A 25,159-nucleotide genomic window follows, 5' to 3' on the forward strand; every position below is an offset into this window, starting at 1 on the left:
TGCACTGTAAGTTCTGCCTGCTTCTCCCCCTTCTCCTCCCTATCTGCTGCTCCGTCTCTCCCTCTGAACTCCCCTCCTCTTCCTCTCTTGTGGGCACCCACGTGACGTCCATCGACACCTCATCATCGGATTTGTCACCTTCACCACCACTGACATTAGAGATCTCGGAGTAGGCAGCAACAGCGGGGACCACCCTCCTTGGGCTGATCTGGGTACTGTCGTCAGACTGCTGGGTGGTAACCGTTGATACCTCCTCTTACTGATCCGATGCCAATAATGGCTGCGTATCGGTAAGGTCTTGTAATGGATGGGAAAATAATTCCTCTGACTCGAGCGGAGGAATTATGGTGGTGGTGTCTTTGGGGGTGCACACAGCAGAGAGTGAAGAGGGTGCAGATAGAGAGGATGAGGAGGGTGCAGAAGCAGAAGGCTGAGTTTGCCACTCACCAAAGTCTGGTGCGTCCTTTGATGTAATTGCACGCACCTTCTGCAACTTCCCACTTAGGCTCCGGCCTGATGCACCTGCCCGACCCCTACCACCCCTGCGGAATGGCCTGCCTCTTCTTCTGCCTGTCATTTTCAAAATGACCCTGTGACAAAAGTCCCTATAGAAGAGCAGTATTTGTGAAAGAAGTTATATCACACCCCTGCTTCAATCATTTTTTTAGGGGGGGCAACTGGTAAATCATACCAGTAGAAGTTATTTCTTCAAATAGTGTTTTTTACTCTGTGTAGATGCGGTAACGCAGCAAAACCGCAGACAAATGCTGCACTACCTAAATGCACTATATAGAAATTATATTATTGGTCTATAACACCCCTGCTTCAATCAGTTTTTTGGGGGGACAACTGGAAATTCACACCAGTAGAAGTTATTTCTTCAAATAGTGTTTTTCACTCTGTGTAGATGTGGTAACGTGTAGGGGGTGTGTCCATGTGCTGAAACGTCTCAATTGGCTGTCCTGTACCACCTGATGGATGTGTCATGGGTCAAAGTTCTTCACAATGTAAAATAATATGGCGGGTGTGAATATCGCCACATGTTCGCCCGTTCGGCGAACAGCGAAAAGATTAAAGTTTGCCATGAACCGTGAGGCCATCTCTATCTATGACCTCAGTAGGTCAGCTTCCAAGCACATCTGGACCATTGCAGGAGGTAGAGGACGAGGTATGGTCGCTAACACTCTTAGGATTTGGCCCACTGTCCAGTTACTTGGCACTGTTACACTGGTGGCCTAAGTCTGCCACTATCTTGCTTTCCAAGGCAGAACTTCTCTTCAACACTGCTAGAGTTATTTTTTCCTTGCTTTCTTTCCAGCTGCTGGGAAAGGTGCTGATCAGACTTCCTAGTTTGCTAGTCTTAGTTAAGGTGTGCTTTTTCTGTCTATCAGCCTGCACATGAACCCTGACTACATCTCAACTCTGATTCTTTGCTACCTGCCCTGACATTGGATTGCTTTTGTGGATATGTACAAACACTTTCTGCCGTGACCTTGAATTGTTCTCTTGTATACACTAGTATGCTGCCTGCCCTGACTTCAGCCTGTCTCCTGATTATGCATATTGCCTGACTCCTCTGTGTCTTTCAATGGTGTCTCTTATCCCAGTGGGTCAGCTGCCAACTACACTGGGACCACTGAAGGAGGTAGGAATTAGTTGGTTTCCTGCAGCGAAGTCTAGTTCCATGTATAGGAGTTAAAGGGTGAATACCAGGGGATCACCAGGACAATGTCCTTAGGTTTAGCTTAAAGCCAAACTGGTTAGATGGTGCAGTGGGTCCACATGTAGTGTACGGGGACTGTAATCCCCGTCACTACAAAAGTGTCACTTGGTGTGCTGTCGTCCCTCCTTAATTATGGGGAAGTTGGTATATGTCCTCTTTATAAATTGTCATGTAATGTAATGCCATGTATTTCCCTGTTACTGTGAAACTTGCATGTACAGGCCTGCTAGTGGTGTCATTCCAGCTCTTAGTCACTAGAGGGAGCTAGGGAGCCCTAGTTTATATAAGGCCCAGTCAGGGAAAGGAAGGTCAGTCTAGTCTAAAGTCAGTCTACAGCAGTTGGAGTTTAGACTATGTCTGAGTCAAGTCCAGGCCTGAAGCCTGCGGACCAGGAGAGGGTATTGCAGTCCCTGTAACCGGGTTCCAGATCCAAGGAGAAGGTTCCCCTCCTGAATTTATATATGCAGAAGCAGGAAGACCACTGTTAAACAGCCTGGGAGTTCAGAAGTATCTAGAGTGTGCTGAAGTTTCTAGAGGCTGAGGAAGCTGAGGGAGAGACAGAGGCATGTCAAGGAAAGCAAGAGGTACTCAAGATAACAGAGGAGGTACTTTATAAAGAGAGAACCAAGGCTATACGCCAGAGTTAAGGTATTGGGCCTTGGAGAAGATTTTCTATGTCCCAGGATCAGTCAGGAATAGAGTGCAAGCTCCTGTACTGCAAGTCCTGTGTTTCACACTCTGAAGTCACCTTGCTTAATCTGTATTGCCTGCATCGACCGTATTGAAAAATCAACTGTATGCAAAGGAACTGTGCTTCCGTTAATGTCTCTATATGGAAACTACTAAAGTTGGAGTTTTGTTTTAACATCACGTGGTTCCTCAGTTATTCCTGCTATCAGCAAACGGCGTGCCACCGTTTAATTGGCACTGGCGTCACAAACATTTTCCTACCATCACCTGCCTATGCAGAGAGTCAGCCGTCTCAGGTTAGTGTCTATTGCACTACTACACCCAGGAACACATTTCTACACACAACTTGAGTACGCTGCACCTCTCTTTTGGCGTCACGAACAGGATACGCACGCTTTGTGCCTTATACAGTTGCCCTGTGACCAAAGTGACAAATTGCCTGTTTATTTAAAGTGGACTTTGTGAACTGAAAATCATACCAAAAGTGTTCCTAAAACCTCCAAAAAGCGCTGTGCAGTGTTGCGCTATCAAGAGGAAGAAAATCGCCACATTGGAGTGTGGTTTTGTGGACTTTTTACAATCCTGCTTGCTGTCAGTGAATGGACAGCGTTTTGCTAAAGATGGCCGCTGAGGCTACTGAAATAACTGCTGCGTCATCTTCATCCCGAAAAGGCGGGAAAAATTGGCGCCTTTCTGAGGAAATAGCGGGAAGGAGTTCAAGGTCAGGCGCCACTGCTTATCTGGACATTTGCATGTCTGCCAGCATGGACACCGCCTTCCATATACTGGAATACCTGGGGGGCGGCCTCTCAGTGCAATGGGAGGAGCTGGCTGATTTAATTGACGCGACCCTATCGCTCTCCGGAGAAGGATCGAGCATGTTGGAAAATGAACAGAGCGTTGCTGCAACGTCCGCACCTGAGATTTCAAAAATGAGTGCTATTGGTGTAGAGCCAGAGGAGGCTCCACCGGCCTACTCTCCGGGACCGGAGAAACCCGCCTGCCCGCCACGGGAGAAAGAACCAGAGCCCTGCTATGGCTCTTGGAGAGACTTCTTTCAACCCTCTTTCAAGTGGTCGTCACTTATGGCAGAGATCCGGGAGGCCGCTATAAAGCGGAATACAAAGACCAAGATCTATTATGAAGAGTTGACCAAGACAATCCATGAAAGACACACCAACACCCAACCCCGCCTGGAAAGGAGAAAGGGAGTGGTGGTGTCCTTTGACAAAACCCGTGGCTACGGGTTCATACAAGATTACCTGACTGGCAGAGACTTATATGTTAATAGAAGGTCTGTCAAGAGAGACTACCTCCCTTCCTATCAGCACAGCCTCCGCGAGGGAGAGGAAGTGGAGTTCACCCCTGCCGAGAGCCTGAGAGGCCCTTATGCCACTGCCGTGACCCGTCCCAAGAGAGAACCTGAGGACTGGGAGGCAGAAGAAGAAGACTACTCTGGCTGCGAGCGGGAACCGGAACGCTCTCCAGAGCCGGCCCATCACGCCTTCCAGGAGCGGAGCTCCTTCATTGGGCCTAACGTCTTCTGGCAGCCAACCGTGTTGGAAAAATGGGTGAGCCCTTACCCTTCCCCCGAGCTGACTCGTCGGGAGAAGACCATGCAAGAGATGGAAAATCTAAAGGGACTTCGAAATACCTTTGAGAACATCCGGAGGGGTCGGAGACCCGATGCATCACCAGAACCTGCAGAGGCCGAGTCCGCGCCATCGGTGACTGTACCTGCGCCGGCGGCGCCAGCAGATGACTGCGACTCTGACACAGAGAGCATCGGTGAGCAGATTGTCCGGCTGGAGGAGAAGTTGCGGGAGCTGCGCAAGATCGCGACCGCCAGGATCCAGACGCCGCCGAAGAAGGACGAGGTAAGGGTGCCTGTCACCTCCCGTAGAGTACCTTCTGCTGCCACCGCTCCGCCAGTGCCCCAAAGAAGACCCCCTGTTGTTGTGAATTGCTGCACAGAGCCCACCGGACCGCTTGCGGCGGCGGTATCCACTCCACTTCATCCCACAATTATCATGCCGGGACCGGTACGGTCCACCCAAGGGTTTACCCCTAGGCCCATGGGGCAAATACCTATTAGGGGTCCCTTCTCGTTGCAGCTTCCCCCTAACACTGTTATGTGGGCACATCCTCCTGTAGAGGACTACTACAGGCCGTACTTGCCAGCAGAGCAGGGTAATGATGACATACCCTTGTGAATCAGCCTGCTAGGCCTTTGATTTATTTCACCAACGAAAAATGCTGTTAACCCTTCCAGGACAGGAGTCCTATGTTCCCTGGTCGTTTGTTGCTGCTGCCAGTTTATCCACGGCTCAGTGGTGGGTGTTGACCACTGAAGTATTAAAGTCAACAAAGCTAAGTTTGTTTCCAGGACCTCCTGCCTGCTTTTGCTATCCCACGCCAAGTTGTGCCTGTTCCTTTGTTGCACCTTTTACCTTAACCCCCTTTTCAGGTTGATCAGGGGTATTACAGCACTTGTCTTTGCTGTCATTTTATTGTGCAACTTGATACTAAGGAACCGTGCCCGGAGACAGACTCAAAAGAACCTGAGCCTCTGAGATTTTTGCTCTTTTTAAAGGAAATGTGCCCAGAGATGGACTCCACCGCACGAGAGCCTCTGTGATTTAATAGGAAAATAACCTGGGTACGGACTCATGTTTGTTCTTTGAGCCTCCAAGAACTTTTATACTGTTTTATCTATTTTGCTGTTCTATTATGGACTTATTCATTGTCATGGACTATCCTGGTTATAATGTTACGCTGTGCCAGGTCAGCGCCCCAGTTCCATTCACTATCCTGAGAGAGGAGAACGACGCCCCTTGTCATCACCCTTCACCTTTGCCAATTGGACCTAATATGAATGTAAATGCAGATGGATTACATGTATGTATGCCTGCATGTCTCTTTTTTCTGTTTCAGGTAGAGATTCCAGTTGGGCGAGCCCTGATGGAGTACGAGGTCGTACTCAGCTTAAAGCAGTGGGGTATGTAGTGTACGGGGACTGTAATGCCCGTCACTACAAAAGTGTCACTTGGTGTGCTGTCGTCCCTCCTTAATTATGGGGAAGTTGGTATATGTCCTCTTTATAAATTGTCATGTAATGTAATGCTATGTATTTCCCTGTTACTGTGAAACTTGCATGTACAGGCCTGCTAGGGGTGTCATTCCAGCTCTTAGTCACTAGAGGGAGCTAGGGAGCCCTAGTTTATATAAGGCCCAGTCAGGGAAAGGAAGGTCAGTCTAGTCTAAAGTCAGTCTACAGCAGTTGGAGTTTAGACTATGTCTGAGTCAAGTCCAGGCCTGAAGCCTGCGGACCAGGAGAGGGTATTGCAGTCCCTGTAACCGGGTTCCAGATCCAAGGAGAAGGTTCCCCTCCTGAATTTATATATGCAGAAGCAGGAAGACCACTGTTAAACAGCCTGGGAGTTCAGAAGTTTCTAGAGTGTGCTGAAGTTTCTAGAGGCTGAGGAAGCTGAGGGAGAGACAGAGGCATGTCAAGGAAAGCAAGAGGTACTCAAGATAACAGAGGAGGTACTTTATAAAGAGAGAACCAAGGCTATACGCCAGAGTTAAGGTATTGGGCCTTGGAGAAGATTTTCTATGTCCCAGGATCAGTCAGGAATAGAGTGCAAGCTCCTGTACTGCAAGTCCTGTGTTTCACACTCTGAAGTCACCTTGCTTAATCTGTATTGCCTGCATCGACCGTATTGAAAAATCAACTGTATGCAAAGGAACTGTGCTTCCGTTAATGTCTCTATATGGAAACTACTAAAGTTGGAGTTTTGTTTTAACATCACGTGGTTCCTCAGTTATTCCTGCTATCAGCAAACGGCGTGCCACCGTTTAATTGGCACTGGCGTCACAAACATTTTCCTACCATCACCTGCCTATGCAGAGAGTCAGCCGTCTCAGGTTAGTGTCTATTGCACTACTACACCCAGGAACACATTTCTACACACAACTTGAGTACCCTGCACACACTTATGGTCTGTTGTAGGCACAGTAGTTCCACAACTATACCACCATAAGCACATCCCTAAATCTAATAACTATAAACATGGCATGGCAGAGTGGAAGTGGAGAAGGGGGTCACAAGTTGTTAGAACAACAAGGATCCATGGTCTGCTTAGTTCACCACTGCCCAGAATTCAGATTTCCACTGATCAAACATTGATGGTGTATCATAAAAATAGGCCATCAATCTTCTGAAGAAATAATCTAAAGCAAATCTCTGTCTATAAACATTTCAAACACCCCCACATGAAGTATTAAGGGGTTTTCCGGTCTGCATCAACTTAAAAAAAAAAAAATAATCATTTATGAAGGTAATTGTACTTTTGTAAGGTATATTTTTAACGTCATTGTTTCTTTCTTTCGTCCTGGTCTGTGGTCATATGACCATGCAGCTCTTTCATATTTTCTATTATATCCATGGGCATGTTAAATCAGCAACAGGGGTAGTGATTGGGGAGGTCTCTGGAACTATCTGGTTGAGCGGAGCTATAAACTATCTGGAAGTTGTTAAAGGAAGTGCTGGAGCTTTGGCAGAGAAAGGAGAAGTACATCATGGGATTGGTTGGATACAGCAACAAGTTCTACTTACAGGATGGAAACAAGACAGAGTTAATTATTTGTTTACAGTGAAAATGAGTCAGGAGAATCCAAACTGAAAAAAACAATCTGGTTAAAAACCATACAAACTCCTGTAATTATGATGGAGAGGCAGAGAGTGGCAATTGTTAAGGCAAGTGTTGGACATGAAAGCCTCATCTGTAGAATAGCTTTAAAGGTAGGCTATCAAAGCTTAGACATCCCCCAGTATCATTTTTAAACTTTAAGCTAGAGAGGCGACAGCCTTCAAGAGTGATACTTTGCTTTAGCAGTATTGAATTTGCTATTGGGTCTCCCTCCACCTGCAGCCATTATTGCATTACTTCTAGATCTCATACCACAGAGAAAGATTGCAGTCTCTTCAACATTATGCTCAATGTGGATTGGTGGGAGCGGAAGTACCACCACCAGTACAGAATTATGTTGCTGATTGCATACATAGTTTCAACTGATGTCTTCTTGACGTCCAACTTCTGGTGCAGAGAGGTGAAATATGACTAGCCTGTAAATAGTTTGGAAGAAGCTACAGAGCATTCAGAAAGTCTTCAAATCTTATCACTTTTGAAAACAAAATGAAAACAGAATGCTCAAAATCTTTGCTAATTTATCGAAAAGGAAAGATAAAATATTGCATTGACATATGTATTGAAACCCATTACTCAGTACTTACTTGAAGCACCTTTGGCAGCAATTACAGCCTCCAGTCTTCTTGGGTATGATGCCCCAAGGTTTGCACACATGGATTTGTGGATTTTCTGCCATTCTTCTCTGTAGATCCTCTCAAGCTCTGTCAACTTGGATGGGCACCGTCGGTGGACAGCCATTTCAAGATCTCTCCAGAGATGTTTGTTTGGGTTCAAGTCAGGGCTGTGGCTGGGCCACACATGGACATGCACAGACTTAGGCTACTTTCACACTAGCGTTCGGAGCGGATCCGTCTGATGTTTCATCAGACGGATCCGCTCCGATAATGCAGACGTTTGCATCCGTTCAGAACGGATGCGTCTGCATTAAAACTTAGAAAATTTTCTAAGTGTGAAAGTTGTCTGAGCGGATCCGTTCAGACTTTACATTGAAAGTCAATGGGGAACGGATCCGCTTGAAGATTGAGCCATATTGTGTAATCTTCAAGCGGATCCGTCCCCATTGACTTACATTGTAAGTGTGGACGGATCTGCTCGCCTCCGCACGGCCAGGCGGACACCCGAACGCTGCAAGCAGCGTTCAGGTGTCCACTCACTGAGCGGAGTGGAGGCTGAACGCTGGCAGGCGGATGCATTCTCAGTGGATCCGCCTCCACTGAGAATGCATTGGGGCCAGACGGATGCGTTCGGGGCCGCTCGTGAGCCCCTTCAAACGGTGCGCACGAGCGGACACCCGAACGCTAGTGTGAAAGTAGCCTAATACAGCCAGGTCCATAAATATTGTGACATCGACACAATTCTAACATTTTTGGCTCTATACACCACCACAATGGATTTGAAATAAAACAAACAAGATGTGCTTTAACTGCAGACTGTCAGCTTTAATTTGAGGGTATTTACATCCAAATAAGTTTAACGGTGTAGGAATTACAACAGTTTGCATATGTGCCTCCCACTTGTTAAGGGACCAAAAGTAATGGGACAATTTGCTTCTCAGCTGTTCCATGGCCAGGTGTGTGTTATTCCCTCATTATCCCAATTACAATGAGCAGATAAAAGGTCCAGAGTTCATTTCAAGTGTGCTATTTGCATTTGGAATCTGTTGCTTTCAACTCTCAAGATGAGATCCAAAGAGCTGTCACTATCAGTTAAGCAAGCCATCATTAGGCTGAAAAAGCAAAACAAACCCATCAGATAGATAGCAAAACATTAGGCATGGCCAAAACAACTGTTTCGAACATTCTTAAAAAGAAGGAACGCACCGGTGAGCTCAGCAACACCAAAAGACCCAGAAGACCATGGAAAACAACTGTGGTGGATGACCAAAGAATTCTTTCCCTGGTGAAGAAAACACCCTTCACAACAGTTGGCCAGATCAAGAACACTCTCCAGGAGGTAGGTGTATGTGTGTCAAAGTCAACAATCAAGAGAAGACTTCACCAGAGTGAATACAGAGGGTTCACCACAAGATGTAAACCATTGGTGAGCCTCAAAAACAGGAAGGCCAGATTAGAGATTGCCAAACGACATCTAAAAAAGCCTTCACAGTTCTGGAACAACATCCTATAGACAGATGAGACCAAGGTCAACTTGTACCAGAGTGATGGGAAGAGAAGAGTATGGAAAAGGAAAGGAACTGCTCATGATCCTAAGCATACCACCTCATCAGTGAAGCATGGTGGTGGTAGTGTGATGGCGTGGGCATGTATGGCTGCCAATGGAACTGTTTCTCTTGTATTTTTTGATCATGTGACTGCTGACAAAAGCAGTAGGATGAATTCTGAAGTGTTTTGGGCAATATTATCTGCTTATATTCAGCCAAATGCTTCAGAACTCATTGGACGGCACTTCACAGTGCAGATGGACAATGACGCAAAGCATACTGCAAAAGCAACCAAAGAGTTTTTTAAGGGAAAGAAGTAGAATGTTGAAAAATGGGCAAGTCAATCACCTGACCTGAATCTGATTGAGCATGCATTTCACTTGCTGAAGACAAAACTGAAGGGAAAATGCCCCAAGAACAAGCAGGAACTAAAGACAGTTGCAGTAGAGGCCTGGCAGAGCATCACCAGGGATGAAACCCAGCGTCTGATGATGTCTATGCATTCCAGACTTCAGACTGTAATTGACTACAAAGGATTTGCAACCAAGTATTAAAAAGTGCAGTTAAAGCACATCTTGTTCGTTTCATCTCAAATCCATTGTTGTGGTGTATAGAGCCAAAAATGTTAGAATTGTGTCAATGTCCCAATATTTATGGACCTGACTGTAAATAAGCAACTCCAGTGTTTTCTTGGGTGTGTACTTATGGTAATTATCTTGTTGGAAAGTAAACCTTCGGCCTGGTCAGGTGTTAAATAAAATATCTCTGTAACAATATAACAAAATAATAGCAAAGACAGGTGCACTCTGCGGTCTTACTAAACCCTCAAACTGATTTTAAAATTGAGAGATTAGCCAACATATCCTACGGTGTAGGACATGTCTGAGCCAGAGCACCGCGCCAAGGTTTCTCAAGTAGCTCGGGACCGAACACTCACCTACCTGGGCCATGTGGGCAATACCAGGAGCCAGTGGGCAAATTACAGGAGCATAAGGCCGACTCACAAACAACTCACCAGTTACCTCCAGCATGTACCCATGCTAGCAATGGGAGGAGGGAGGAGTCTGCGAGTCCCACTCAAGACTGGCTGATATGGCCCAGGCCTCACAGGTGCACCTAAATGTAGCCTGTAGATGAAAAGCAGGCACATTTAAATTGGAGTTTATACACCTCCAGGCATCTCTATATATACAAACTGAAAAGAATGGCGTGATATTAAACAAGCAGGAAGTGAATGTTGTTAACATATTTGTCGTGCCACTGGCCAAATGGTAGTGACTCTGTGCTTACTGGGTTACCGGTTATGGTCCTGATCCGCGACGCACTTTTGTCACGGCTAAGTCATGTACTCCATAACAATGGAAACTTTGCTTGTGGAATATAACTGTCTCTGGTGGCTGCGTCCACCTCGAATGGTTTATGCATTGACATGCTCTGCTAATTATTATGTGAAAATTTTCAATAAAAACATTGAATTCTAAACAAGCAGGAAGTGCTCAAACCCACATGCAGTTGTGCATATATATACAGGGGAGCAAATCCTGCACTTGTGGCCCGTTGCTAATGACGATCCCCAGCAAAAATGCATACAGTGGAGGATGCCCGCAGAGAACCACAAGTACCACAATAGACATCCTGTAATTTGCCCACTGGCTCCTGGTATTGCCCACATGGCCCAGGTAGGTGAGTGTTAGGTCCCGCGCTACTTGAGAAACCTTGGCGCGGTGCTCGTCTCAGACATGTCCTACACCGTAGGACATGTTGGCTAATCTATCAATTTTAAAATCTGTTTGAGGGTTTAGTAAGACCGCAGAGTGCACCTGTCTTTGCTATTATTTTGTTATATTGTTATATTGATTATCACATCCACATAATTGCTATCTTGTGTAGGATGTCTATTGTGGTACTTGTGGTTCGCTGCGGGCATCCTCCACTGTATGCATTTTTGCTAGGGATCGTCATTAGCAACGGGCCACAAGTGCAGGATTTGCTTCCCTGTATATATATGCACAACTGCATGTGGGTTTGAGCTTTTCCTGCTTGTTTAATACCACGCCTTTCTTTTCAGTTTGTATTAAATATCTCTGTACTTTATTCCATTCCGCTTTTACTCAATTCTGACCAGTCTCCCTGTCCGGGCACCAACATCCTTCACTGTGAGGATGGTATTGGGCAATGCTTTGTAACCATCAAATATGATGCTTACAATTGAAGCCAAAAAGATCATGTCACAAACTTACCTGTCCAGGCTCTCTCCCGTGGTGAAATCTCCAACTTCGCTGGGAGAGACACCCTGCTAAGCCACGCCCCCTTAGCAACAGAATGCAGTGCTTTATTTCTCCCCACAGAGAAGACTAGCAGTGGGTTGATTGCTCAGCTCCTTTATTCCTGTGTGAGTTCTGACTAATAAAGTGCTATGATACTGATTCTGAGACTCGGTGCTCTATTTAAACACCTTCCTGGCAATACACCAGTGCCAGGGATAGTCTTATTTGGACTCACTAGTTAGGTTGCTGGTTCTTGGATTAATTTGGATTTGTTTGTGTTTTTGACCTCGGCTTGTCTTATGACTAGAGTTGAGCGGACACCTGGATGTTCAGGTTCGACGGGTTCGGCCAAACTTCACAAAAAGTTTGAGTTCGGGACCCGAACTTGACACCGAACCCGAACTCCATTGAAGTCAATGGTGACCCGAACTTTGGTGCACTAAAATGGCTCTAAAAAAGTCATGGAAAGGGCTAGAGGGCTGCAAATGGCATTGGAATGTTATTAAGAGCATGGCAAGTGCTCTGCAAACAAATGTTGGTAGGGAAATTACTTAAAATAACATAAAATACATAAAAATAAAAAATAATAATTTTGATCTAGGAGTTTGAGGAGGTGGTGGATGTGGCGGTGTAGGTGGAAGCGGCGGTGGAGGAGGAGGTAGCCAACACTGGTTTTTGGTTTTGTATTTTATTTTAATATTTATTTATTTTTGTTTCAATTTGGGTAAACCCCAAAACATTGGGAAATATAACCTGTGATAACCGCCTCCAGCCGTGCTAAACAAACGTTCAGACAAAACACTGGCTGCCGGGCAGGCCAGCACCTCCAAGGCATAAAGGCCACTTGCCCAATTTGGAGACCCAGAAGTTGAAGGGTGCAGACCCATCAGTCAGGACATGTAGGCGTGTGCACACATACTGCTCTACCATGTCGCACGTCCCCGTGATGTCCACGATTCAAATGGATATCTTCTCTATCAACTTTCGATGTTCTTTTCTGCGCCTACCATGTTGATCTCGGTTAGCGGCGAATCAGGGTTTCACGCCGTAGAGGGAGCGTGAGAAAGGGATACCACATCCTAGGGAGGTCAATGGCTGAAATGTGATAGAGAGGAAATGTGCGACAAAATGTTAAAGTGGAAGGATCAAATGAAAGGAGGTGGCGCGTGTCAATTAAAGACAAATTTTAGAAATTTAAGTCCCTGTCACATATGCAGAGCAGGGGTTTTTCCATGGCAAAAATGGGTTAATGTCACCCACCAATGGAACAGACAATTTTTAAAAATGTTGGTCCCTGTCAACTATGCAGAGCAGGGGTTTATTCATGGCAAAACTGTGGTCATGTCACCCACCAATTGAACAGACGATTTTACAAAAATTAGGTCCCTGTCACCTATGCAGAGCAGGGGTTTGTATACGGCAAAATTGGTAAAATGTCACCTGACAATGTAACAGACGATTTTTTGAAATGTACTGTATGTCCCTGTCACCTATTCAGAGCAGGGGTATATTCATGGCAAAAATTGAAAAATGTTACCCAAGAATGTAACAGACACTTTTGCACCATGCTCCCTCTTTTGCTGTGCTGTTGCCTCTGTGCGACCACCGCCAATTCCTCCGAACTAAACAGGTCACTCGCATGACCTTGATTCCATGTAGAGTCTAGTATCTCATCATCCTCCACATCTTCTTCCACCCACTCTTTACCCCTGCCCTCCTTGTCTGTCTGCATACTGCAGAAAGCCACAGCAGTTGGCACCTGTGTTTTGTCATCATCAGAGATGTGCTGCAGTGGTCTTCCAATGTCCTCATCCTGAAACATAAGTGGTTGGGCATCAGTGCACTGAATCTCTTCCGCTTCTGGTGCAGGGCTATGTGGATGGCCCACGGAAACCCTTCCAGCAGAGTAATCAAAAAGCATAAGAGACTGCTGCATGTCTTGGGGCTCAGACTGTTATGAGAGCTCTCGTCATATCTATGGTGAGTGGGATGCTTTTAAGTGATTGTTTACATATATTTAACAGGTAAGGAGATATAGATTCACTAAATGTGTTGTAATAAAGGGCTGTGAGGCCATCAGGGCCTGGGGCTTTATTTTTTAGGAGCTGTTTGATGGCGTTTTTCAGTTCGTCTATAGAAAAGGGGGATTCTAGTATCTTTTTCTTGGGAGGGTTGAGTTTCGGGAGAGAGACCGTGTCCAGGAATTTGTTGATAGCTTCCGTAGCGGATGGGGCCTTGTCTGTGGGAATAGGTTGGGGCAGATTATAAAGGGATTGGTAAAAGGCTTGAAATTGGGAGGCAATATCTTTAGATGTTGTGACTATTTCTCCTTTGTTATGGATTTTGCAGATATAATTGTGATTCCTCCTTTTTTTTATCCTATTCATGACAAATTTGGACGCTTTATCACCATGGGCAAAAAACTTAAATTGGGAATTAAGAAAATATTTGGCCGAAATAGAGTTTAGGATGTTTTTTAAGTCAGATCGAAGTGTATTAAGTTTAGAGAGGTGTAGGTCAGAAAGGGATTTTTAGTGGATCGCCTCAAGTTTCCGAATTTCTGATAGAAGGCCATCTATTCAGGCTTTTCTAATCTTTTTTTGGTGGGCGCCTAGACTAATAAGTTGGCCTCTTATGTATGCCTTATGGGTGTCCCAGAGGATGTGAGGGGAGGTGTCAGGGAGGGCATTTAAGGAGAAGAAGTCATTGAGGGAGTTCTGTATTTTGGTTTTGTTTTCCTTTGAAGAGATTAGTTGCTCATTTAGTCTCCAGTTAGTTGTTTTGGGTGTTAATTGGGGGGTGGAGATCGTGACAAAAATTGGGGAATGATCAGATAGGTGAATAGAGTCTATATGAGTTTTGGAGCATAGTTGGAGATGTGTTTTAGAAATGAATAAGTAATCTAGTCTTTGGTATGAGCCGTGGACGTTAGAAAAAAAGGTATAGTCCCTTTCAAAGGGGTTAAATGTTCTCCAAGTGTCAACTAGGTTCAGATTGTGAAATTTGTTGCATAAGGAGTTGAGCGTTTTCCGCGAGAGGGCAGATTTTTTTGTTGATGAATCTAAAATGGGATTTAGGACGACATTGAAGTCCCCTCCCATGATAACTGTGCCTTCTTGGAAAGATTCTATGATTGGGCAAATAGTATCAAACCAAGAAGCCTGGTTAACATTGGGGGCATATACAGTCATGTGAAAAAATTAGGACACCCTTTGAAAGCATGTGGTTTTTTGTAACATTTTTAATAAATGGTTATTTCATCTCCGTTTCAACAATACAGAGAGATTAAAGTAATCCAACTAAACAAAGAAAACTGAAGAAAAGTCTTTTTAAGATCTTCTGTAAATGTCATTCTACAAAAATGCCTATTCTAACTGAGGAAAAAGATAGGACACCCTCACATGTATTCCCTCTTAAATTGGCTCAGATCTCACACAGGTATATCACACCAGGTGCACATAATTAGTAGATCGTTACTCTGCATGTTGAATGAGGCTTGCCCTATTTAAACCTCAGACATTTAGTTTGGTGTGCTCCTGACTGTTGAAGTGAGAGTGAGCACCATGGTGAGAGCAAAAGAGCTGTCAGAGGACTTCAGAAAAAATATTGTAGCAGCCTATGAGTCTGGGAAGGGATTTAAAAAGATTCAAAAGATTTTGAAATCAGCCATTCCACTGTCCGGAAGATAGTCTACAAGTGGCCCTACTGAAGATAGTCTACTGCAGTCCCGGTTGCCATGGTTACTTAGCAATTTGTAGAACCATTATAGTTACCTGCGAGCTGCGATGTCTGCGATGTCTGCATCCGGCCAGGAGCTCCTCCTACTGGTAAGTGACATGACCTGTCACTTACCAGTAGGAGCAGCTCCCGGCCGGACGCAGACATCGCAGACATCGCAGCTCGCAGGTAAGTATAATGGTTCTACAAATTGCTAAGTAACCATGGCAACCGGGACTGCAGTAGCGTCCTGGTTGCCATGGTTACCGATCGGAGCCCCAGCAATTAAACTGGGACTCCGATCGGTACACTCCGCTGCCACCAATGATAGGGGGGAGATTTTAATTAGGATGGGGAGGGAGGGGAGAAGGCCCACTGGCCACCAACGAGTTAACTACAGGGGAGGGAGGGGGGGGCCCACTGGCCACCAACGAGTTAACTACAGGGGAGGGAGGGGGGGGGCCCACTGGCCACCAACGAGTTAACTACAGGGGAGGGAGGGGGGCCGGCCGCACTGGCCACCAATGAGTTAACTACAGGGGAGGGGGGGCCCACTGGCCACCAATGAGTTAACTACAGGGGAGGGGGGGGCCGGCCGCACTGGCCACCAATGAGTTAACTACAGGGGAGGGAGGGGGGGCAGCACCTGCCAGGCAGCAAAGGGCAGTCATGTACACAGTTCTTTTAGTATATTCTAACCTGAAGCGTCCCCATCACCATGGGAACGCCTCTGTGTTAGAATATACTGTCGGATTTGAGTTTCACGATGTAACTCAAATCCGATGGTATATTCTAACATAGAGGCGTTCCCATGGTGATGGGGACGCTTCAAGTTAAAATATACCAACGGATTGGAGAAAACTCCGATCCGATGGTATATTAACTACTGACTTTACATTGAAAGTCAATGGGGGACGGATCCGTTTGAAATTGCACCATATTGTGTCAACGTCAAACGGATCCGTCCCCATTGACTTGCATTGTAATTCAGGACTGATCCGTTTGGCTCCGCACGGCCAGGCGGACACCAAAACTACTTTTTTTTCAAGTCCGTGGATCCTCCAAAAATCAAGGAAGACCCACGGACGAAAAAACGGTCACGGATCACGGAAAAACGGAACACCGTTTTGCGGACCGCAAAAAAATACGGTCGTGTGCATGAGGCCTAAGGTGAATGATCAGTCCTTTGTAGGTAAAGAAAGCGAGTAGGTAAGTCCCTCAGTCACCCATGGGTAGTCTCTTCAGAGTGGAGAATGAGGGATCTCTTCTGGCTCTGGCATTCCTAGGGGTGCGTTGCTTCTCCCATGGGATAGGAACAGGTAGATCCGGGAGGAGTGGTAAGTCCTGGATTACGTCCCAATTTTGGATGCCTAAGGGGTCTATATTAAGCTGTATGTAGACTTGATCCAAATCTGTGAAGGAGGTGATATTCATCCTGCGGCCTTCATGGAAAAAGGACAGACCGAAAGGAAAGGACCATCTATACTGTATGTTATGCGATCTGAGCCAGTCCGTCAAGGGTTTCAGCATTCTTCTCTTCTTTAACGTGGATTGGGCCAGGTCTTGGAAAATAGTGATGTTGAATCCATCCCAGGATATCTCTCTGGTAGATCGAGCTTTAGAGAGGATTGCTTCTTTCACCTGGAAGCTTAAAAATTTACAAATAATGTCCCTGGGAGGGGCTGTTGTCGCCGGTTTGGGTCTGAGGGCTCTATGTGTCCTTTCCAGGATTACTTCATGTGCGTAATCCGGGCCCAATAGGGAGAGGCAGATTTGAGTGATCGTGTGTGAGATATCGCTTGTGGTAACTGCTTCTGGGATGCCGCGAAAACACAGGTTGTTTCGTCTTCCACGATTTTCCTGATCCTCCACTGCGCAGTAAAGTGAGTTTAGGTTGCTCTGTATGGAGGTTAGGTGATTCGCAACCTGTATCTGATGTTTCACCATCACCGCATGTGAATCTTCTAGTGTCTCCACTCTCCTCCCAATTTGCCGAACATCTTGCTTGATGGCTGACAGGTCTGTGCTCAGGGGCTCCAGTGCTGTAGCGAGGGTTGCCGACAGGGCTTCTTTGAGGTAAGATCTAGATATTGGGAGGCTATCTGAGGTATCCTCTTCCTCCGATACTGATTCCTTATCCCTCTGTGTGCTGTCGGCGGCGCGTGGAGAGACCGGCGCCATTTTGTTATCCCGGGCTACAAATGCAGCAGCGGCTTTCTTGACATATTTATCCATGTCTCCTTTGTTTGCTGCTTGTCTGCTCGGTTCAGAGGAGTCTCCGGCTTCTGAGCCACCGATTTTGACCATTTATATGTCTGTAGGCTAATTATAGGTGCTGTTAGGGTGATATTAAGTACGGAGCTGCAGCCTCAGGCAACCATCAGCTTCAGGCGCTGGCTCCGCCCCCCTCGCCATGTCCCTTATTTGACGCTCTCCTCATTCTTTGCGTTTACCCACCAAACTAATAGATGGTTTATGTCAGGCGACAATGTAACCGCCAATAGTCAATAATTAAGTTCACTGAGAGTAAGGCCTCTTTCACACTACCGTTTTTTTTTTTCGTTTTGCGGTCCGTTTTTTGCGTTCCGTATACGGTCCATATACGGAACCATTCATTTCAATGGTTCCGCAAAAAAAACGGAATGTGTTCCGTATGCATTCCGTTTCCGGATTTCCGTTTTTCTGTTCCGTTGAAAAATAGAACATGTCCTATATTTGGCCGCAAATCACGTTCCGTGGCTCCATTAAAGTCAATGGGTCCGCAAAAAAAAACGGAACACATATGGAAATGCATCCGTATGTGTTCCGTTTCCGTTCCGTTTTTTTCTGAACCATCTATTGAAAATGTTATGCCCAGCCCAATTTAATGTAATTACTGTATACTGTATATGCCATACGGAAAAACTGAACGGAAAAACGGAACCGAAACGGAAACACAACGGAAACAAAAAAACGGAAAAATGGATCCGTGATAAACGGAACGCAAAACACTGAAATGGACATACTGTAGTGTGAAAGAGGCCTAAGGCAGTGCCGGTGTCATAAACAGGAAAAATTTCTTGAGGTCACACAACAGAGTGACATGCAAATTTTATACAATTACTTCATGTAACGGTCCGTTTCAGCAGACAAGGGGTTAAAATCCGTTTAGGCGATATGCCCCTTTATGAGAGACAGTCACAGCTACTGCAGAACACCAACTCCCGAACTGGATACAAAGTAGCACTCCAAACTGGAACCTCACGAATAGCTGCTAGCAGACGAACAGGAATCAGCTTACACTCCTGGCAATCAGTCTCTAACAGCATACAGCGGATCCCCCCAATAACGAGACAAGGCTCTGTGTTGAGGGTCAAGCAGTGGTCTGAGGTGCTGGCACACCCAGCCTGGTTTTTATTACAGTTGTTGCAATTACAGGTCCGCCCACAGGGAGGTATAAAACAACCAAGCCCATCTGGTGTACACGCCCCTAGGGGACCAGAATGAAGACTTGTGACATAGGACAGATATGCAGCACTGTAAGATACACAGAGACAATACATCCCCACAATGCATCATGGTTTCCTCCTCTCTGCCCTGGAGACACCCGAGGCGTAATCCAATTATCTCTCAAGACAAAGAGAAGTCACCAATACACATGTGCAGACAACAGGACAGACATCACCATTTAAACACACAATGGGACAATGGCACAATAGAAACACACCCAGCATTTTCCTCCCAAGCTGACAAGTTACACTTATTATAAATTGTTACAACTTTGTGAGTTTACATTGGCCATACATATAACTTACATCAATTTAAACAATATAACTTGGGGACAAACCTATCCAAAATTCACTTGAATAGGTTCAGGGGTTTAAAAGTTAGTATATGGCCCATAATCCTGGGGCAAGAGGCCAGCAGCCAGGCCTCTCCAAAACCCAGTGGCGAGGTTGGTTTCGCCACACATCTCCCCCCCAGGGAAGACTAACCAGATACCTGACCTCACGCCGGTCGGTACCTGAGTTAGTCTGGCAGCCCACCCACAACCCAATACTGGACCTGTTGCATTTGGTAGCCTGTCTCTGTCCAGTGAGTCCACCAAGGTTATGTTGGAAGCTGGTACTCCCGGTCTCTGTGTTGCTCCCTGGCTTAGAGTCTGGTTGTTGGAGGGGGAGACCGACTGTCTCTACCCCCTGTGCTGTAAGTGCAGAGACCACGGTCCCATCTGCACTGTTGTGGGGGTTATTGTCTCCCCCTGGTCCGTTAAGCTGCAGCTGGGGAGAGGGGGTAACGAGCTCCTCTCCCATACATACTTCCAGCCGCTGGGGAGGGCGACCGACCGTCTCCGCTCCCAATACAGTGTCCTGCTGCTGGGGAAAGGAGACTGGGCTCTCTATTCCCTGCTGGACACTCTGCCGCTGGGGGACAGGACCGACTGTCTCTGCCCCCTGTAACTCCGCCTGCCGCTGGGGAATGGAGACTGGGCTCCCAATTCCCTGTACATCACACGGCCGCTGGGGAATGGAGACTGGGCTCCCAATTCCCCAAAAAATCATGCTGCTGCTGGGGGGCAGGAACAACTACCTCTGCCCCCTGTAACTCAGCCTGCCGCTGGGGAGGGAGGACGCTGCTCTCCTCTCCCTGCATTTCACACTGCCTTCCCGGCATATCACTCTGCTGCTGGGGGGCAGGAAAAACTACCTCTGCCCCCTGTAACTCAGCCTGCCGCTGGGGAGGGAGGACGCTGCTCTCCTCTCCCTGCACTTCACACTGCCGCTGGGGAGGGAGGACGCTGCTCTCCTCTCCCTGCACTTCACACTGCCGCTGGGGAGGGAGGACGCTGATCTCCTCTCCCTGCACTTCACACTGCCGCTGGGGAATGGAGACTGGGCTCCCAAATCCCTGCAATTCACACTGCCGCTGGGGAATGGAGACTGGGCTCCCAATTCCCTGCTGGACACTCTGCCGCTGGGGAGGGGAGACTGAGCTCCCTCTGTCCCGCAACTGTAACTTCCGGTGGAGGTCCACCCAACGTGGCAGCTGACCGTCATCTTCTGCCCGGTATAGTAGGGTCTTGAACACTAGACTCCTCACGAACTTCACGTATTTCTCAGCTGGATTGGGTCCAAAGAAGTTCAGCCGCAACCACATCATACGGTCAAATTCCTCCACAGAGTATCTGTACTCCACTGCTGGTTCCATCCTGGTGCTTTTAGGGTCGCTGTACTGAGACATGCGTTGCCCTTAAGTTGTAAAATCCAAAGAAATGGTGTCTCCTGTAGCTGTCCTTCTGGCTGTAGGAACGATCCCGCTGCTTGCCACCAATGTAACGGACCGTTTCAGCAGACAAGGGGTTAAAATCCGTTCAGGCGATGTGCCCCTTTCGGAGAGACAGGCACAGCTACTGCAGGACACCAACCTCCCGAACTGGATACAAAGTAGCACTCCAAACTGGAACCTCACGAATAGCTGCTAGCAGACGAACAGGAATCAGCTTACACTCCTGGCAATCAGTCTCTAACAGCATACAGCGGATCCCCCCAATAACGAGACAAAGCTCCGTGTTGAGGGTCAAGCAGTGGTCTGAGGTGCTGGCACACCCAGCCTGGTTTTTATTACAGTTGTTGCAATTACAGGTCCGCCCACAGGGAGGTATAAAACAACCAAGCCCATCTGGTGTACACGCCCCTAGGGGACCAGAATGAAGACTTGTGACATAGGACAGATATGCAGCACTGTAAGATACACAGAGACAATACATCCCCACAATGCATCATGGTTTCCTCCTCTCTGCCCTGGAGACACCCGAGGCGTAATCCAATTATCTCTCAAGACAAAGAGAAGTCACCAATACACATGTGCAGACAACAGGACAGACATCACCATTTAAACACACAATGGGACAATGGCACAATAGAAACACACCCAGCATTTTCCTCCCAAGCTGACAAGTTACACTTATTATAAATTGTTACAACTTTGTGAGTTTACATTGGCCATACATATAACTTACATAAATTTAAACAGTATAACTTGGGGACAAACCTATCCAAAATTCACTTGAATAGGTTCAGGGGTTTAAAAGTTAGTATATGGCCCATAATCCTGGGGCAAGAGGCCAGCAGCCAGGCCTCTCCAAAACCCAGTGGCGAGGTTGGTTTCGCCACACTTCACACTCCCAAAAAATGTAAATTTGTCAACCAACAATGTAACTGCAGTATTGACTGGTTGTATTTGACTGTGACAAAAGCAGCAAAGGTCCCAAATGTAGGGTCTTGCCAAAAATGGGTGTTTTAAAAAAAAAAAACCTGAATATAACAGCAGTATCTAAAGCTAGTATTTGACTGTCACAAATGCAACAAAGGCCGCAAATGTATTATCTTGCTAAAAATGGGTGTTTTTTTTTTTTTTTAAATTAACAGTTTTTATTGTTTTTATATTTGTCATAGCATGGTACAGGCTTGAAGACAAAATACAACAATATTACGTGTGACATAAAAGAAAGCATTATATAAATTCGAAAGAATCATCACATGTTTTTTGTAACAGGCGGGCGATATGGCCCAACATTGACAGGTACTAGTATCTGATAGATTTATGCAGATTTCTGGTCAAACAAAATGACATGGACTAAACAAAATGTCATGGATCTTAAGGTACACTTCCGATGATAGGTCAGATTAGAAGTATGGGCGTTAATAGATGTAGAAAAGGGGGGGGGGGTATGTCAGGTTATCACCTTCTTTGCCAGAGGTTAAAGGGAAGCAGCCAAAAAGAAGCATGGGCATATGTTTATAATTAGTTACGCAAATCCTCTATATTCCTTCCATGGGGACCAAATTTTTAAAAATTTAGGCCTAGAGTGTGATTCCCAATGAGAGATCTCCTCCAATCTGTAAATTTGGTCCACTTTATTAATCCAATGATCAATGCTGGGGATATCAGAAGAGAGCCAATGTAAGGGCAAGAGTAATCTAGCTGCTTCTAGTAGGAGCAAGAATAGAGAGGATTTACATGGTCCCACTTTCTCCAGCCCCAAGGAGACGAGAACTATTTCAGGCTTGCAAGGGAAAGACGTCTGACAAATCTTATTACACAATTGGAGAATTTTGTGCCACCAGGGCTCAATTAGGTCACAGGACCACCAGATATGCATAAATGTGCCTTTCGATGAATGACATCTCCAGCAGACGTCTGAAGCTGCTGAACTGTACATACAAGTTTTATCTGGGGTCCTGTACCACCTCATGAGAATTTTGTAACTATTCTCCTGTATGCGTATACACCTGGATAATTTGTGGGGGGAGATTAAAAGTTTTGTAATCTCTTGAGGTGATAAGTTGCGCTCTAAATCTCTTTCCCATATGCCTACAATCGCGGGCTTGGGGGGAGACGGAGGAGATTTCAACTGTTTGTATATCTTGGATATAGTTTTGGAAGGATAAATCTTGTTGCCCAGCATTGTCTTAAACCAGTTGAGTTCCTTCACCTGGGAGGTTTGTTTTGCACAGATGAGGACCTCTGTTTTGAGGAAACGCTGTAACATTGGGTTGGAGATCTGAGTATCCAGTTTTGTGACTATTTCAGAGTCTGAGATAACACAACCATCTTTATCTATTAGTTGTGAGGCTGCAATTGTTGAATTTCTGATGTCTATAGGACAGCTATCCTTTAGTTCTTTGGGTGCCAAATCAATGATGTCTCTAATAAGCAGGAGGGGGGAAGGGAGCAAGGGGCTCTCAGGGTTGGCAGTAAATTTCTTCCAGACCTTTAGGGTGTTACGTGTGATAGGATTGATAATCAAGTTAGGTTGAGGTAGTGGCTTATTGGCCAATATAAGTGCCCTGATAGAGGATGGAAGAAGGGCGTTTTCCAACTCTGGCCAGGATTTATGACTGGGTTCCCTAATTAAATCAATGATTCTGGATAGTTGGATAGCGATCATATAAGTCTCCGGGTCGGGGAGACCTATACCACCCGAAGATCTAGGTTTGGTCAGAGTGTCAAAGGAGATACGAGAACTTTTACCTTGCCATATGAATTTACGTATGTACTTATTAAGAGAGGTAAAATATGATTTGGGTATTTCTATGGGTAGGACTTGCATCAGATATGTAAGTTTGGGCATGATCAGAGACATAAATATGTTTTTTCTACCAAACCAGGAGAGGTATTGAGAGTCTAAGGAATTCATCTGTGTCTGTATAGCCGATAAAAGGGGCATGTAATTCAATCGAAATAGGTCATGTAGATGCGGAGAGAGCTTAACCCCCAAATAGGTTAATTGCTGGGTATGCCAATTGAATGGGGAGTTTACTTTGAGGGATGAGACACTAGCAGGCGAGAGGCCTATATGAAGGATCTGGGACTTTGAAGGGTTAATTTTAAAGTTTGATAGGGAGCCAAAAAGGTTAAGTGTCGACAGGATCTGGGGCATGGATTTGTGCGGATTAGTGGTAGTGATCAGTAGGTCGTCAGCGAATGCTGCTATTTTATATTCTCGAGAGCCTATTCTCAGACCCTTAATATCGCTGTTTTGTCTAAGTGCTTGTAGGAGGGATTCCATCACAAGTACAAATAAGAGGGGTGAAAGGGGGCACCCTTGCCTCGTCCCGTTTCTTCTGGAGAAACTGGATGATAGTATGCCATTGACCGACACGGACGCCGAGGAGCGAGTGTACATTGCAAATATTGCATTGATATATGTCTCTGGTAGCTGAAATTTCAACAAAGTTAGTCTAATGTATAACCAGTCTACCCTGTCAAACGCTTTCTTGGCGTCCGTGCCAATCAGAACCAAGGGAACATGTTTATGGGAAGCATAAAACAAGGAGTCTAATATTTTTGTGGTATTGTCCTTTCCCTCTCTCCCCTTTACGAAACCTACCTGATCTGGGTGGATCAGTATGGGTAAAAAGCTTTGTAGCCTTGAGGCTAACATCTTAGCTATGAGTTTAAGGTCGACATTAAGGAGGGAGATTGGACGGTAGTTGGAACATAATTCATGATCTTTACCCTCCTTAGGTATTATTGTTATAGTGGCTCTAGTCATATCTTGTGAAAGTGGTAAATTGGACAAGGCTGAATTGCAAACTGGGAGTAGATGTGGTATAAGTATATTTTTGAAGGCAGAAAAGTATGATATAGGGAGCCCATCTGGGCCAGGTCACTTACCTTTGGGGGTGGATTTAATGGCTGCTTCTAATTCTGAGGTGGTGAAAGGTTTGGCCGGGGAATCTCGCTGTTTTGAGTTTAGGGTTGGGAGGTCAAGTGTGTCAAGGAAAGAGTTAATATTAGTCTCTCTAGAGGTATAAGGATCAAGAGGTTCTGGGATTGTTAGGTTATAAAGGGAATTATAGAATATCTTAAATTGATCTGCTATATCTTCCGCTTTGAACAGAAGGTTACCCTGTTGAGATCTGAGGGAATGAACAAAACGGGAATTTCTCCTATGTTTAATGCGGTTCATGACGTATCTGGAGGCTTTATTGCCATGGGCAAAATTTTTTTGTTGTATTGAGAGAAAAAGTTTGGCTGAGCGCACATTTAAAAGGTTTTTTAGTTGAGTTCTGAGGGAAGAAAGTTCTGCAAGCTGTAGATCTGACATGGATTGTTTGTGGGCCTTTTCTGCTAAATGAATTTTTGATAGCAGATCATTGAGTTTTTTCTCTGATTCCCTTTTCAGGAAGGAGCAGAGACCAATCAGCCTTCCTCTAACATACGCCTTATGAGCGTCCCAGAGGGTTTGAGGTGAAATCTCAGTCGTAGCATTTCTAAGAAAGTATTCCTCAAGGTAAGAGGAGATAAGAGTAGTATGTTTTGCATTATTTAAAAGGGATTCATTAAACCTCCAATTGGTTTGTCTGGTAGTTTTCTGGTCTGATCGGATTTCACAAAAGATTGG

The sequence above is a fragment of the Bufo bufo genome, chromosome 5 (genome assembly GCF_905171765.1).
Source record: "Bufo bufo chromosome 5, aBufBuf1.1, whole genome shotgun sequence".
Classification (NCBI taxonomy): domain Eukaryota; kingdom Metazoa; phylum Chordata; class Amphibia; order Anura; family Bufonidae; genus Bufo; species Bufo bufo.